The sequence below is a fragment of the Thermobia domestica genome, chromosome 1 (genome assembly GCF_964235325.1).
Source record: "Thermobia domestica chromosome 1, izTheDome1.hap1.1, whole genome shotgun sequence".
NCBI lineage: Eukaryota > Metazoa > Arthropoda > Insecta > Zygentoma > Lepismatidae > Thermobia > Thermobia domestica.
Genome location: NC_137454.1, coordinates 4,239,706 through 4,241,018, shown reverse-complemented (window position 1 = coordinate 4,241,018; position 1,313 = coordinate 4,239,706).

The window sequence follows — 1,313 nt, the reverse complement described above, 5'->3', positions numbered from 1 at the left end:
TAGAATTGTACGCACTATCATACAATGGTTCGACAAGGAATACACTAAACTAGCAGAGCAGAGAAAACAGGCAAAACTGCGACAACTACACACTCCGAACGATGTAACTACATAAAATCTCGTTGATATTAGGTAGCAAACTTCCAAAACTTAGAACAAAGAAACGCGATTTTTTGAAAGCCAAAATTAGGAAACTTGAAGATGATAGCCTAGTTAAAACAAAAACATTCGAGACATGTATAAGCGCATCAACGAATTTAAGAAAAGCTACCAACCTCGTACTCAGGGGCGGATCCAGAAGAGAACACTCATCCCAAAGTTTGGAGCTCTTAAAAGTAGCTCTAAGTAGCAGTATTACAACCCACCGCCCCCCAGAAGTCCGTCCTGGATCCGCCCCTGACAGAACAATTCTCACTGATACAGGTAGCATCTTGGAACGGTAGAAGGATTTCATTGATAATTTCGTTAACACCCAGCCAAAAACTAATGTTCGTGGAGACAGTGAAATGCACACAGCAGAACCTTATATTCCAGAAGTAGAAATCATTAGAAAAAATTTAAGAAACACACCTTTTCGGATGTAGAAGAAATTTTAGTTGAGTTCTGCTTCGGAAGGCAAAATTATAATGATACTAGGTGAACCTGCCCTATTTACACGGCGCACAGTTAGGGTTGCCAGACGTCCCGTTTTCAATGAAAGAATTAGCTGTCCCGAAAAAGGCTTTCGGAACGCCTGTTTGTCCCGGTTTTCTTTCTTCAGATTTAAAAAAAATCAACACGCAAGAACTAGTATGTCTCACCTAAAAACGGCTGGTAGTATTTCTGACTCAAATGATGATGCAACAGAAAAAAAAAAAGTATCTCTTCAATCATAAATGGGAGAGTGTGTCGTAATTGGCGCAATATTTAGGACCTATTAAATACAAAAATTCGGAATAAGAGACATCAGACAGCCCTCCTTATGTTACCTTTTCACATTCTTTATACATCCTTTGTGGGGCTTCATTTCTGTTAACTGTATATAGAATAAACAGGAAAATTGTGAGTACTAACCTAGAAAAGACAGGTTATTAATTGGTTCTGACCAAATGAGCAGGAACCGTGATCTTATATATAGAGTGAGGTAAGTGTCTCGGTTTTTCGCTTACAAAATCTGACAACCCTACGCACAATTTTAATATGAGCTTGAATCTCCTTTCCACTTCTCACCAGTTTTTCTTTCAGAAACAATGTCCCAGGGGACGCACTTAGTATTCTGCGGGAGGCACTGCTGATACTATTCTATTTATTATTATATTATAGACGTATTATTT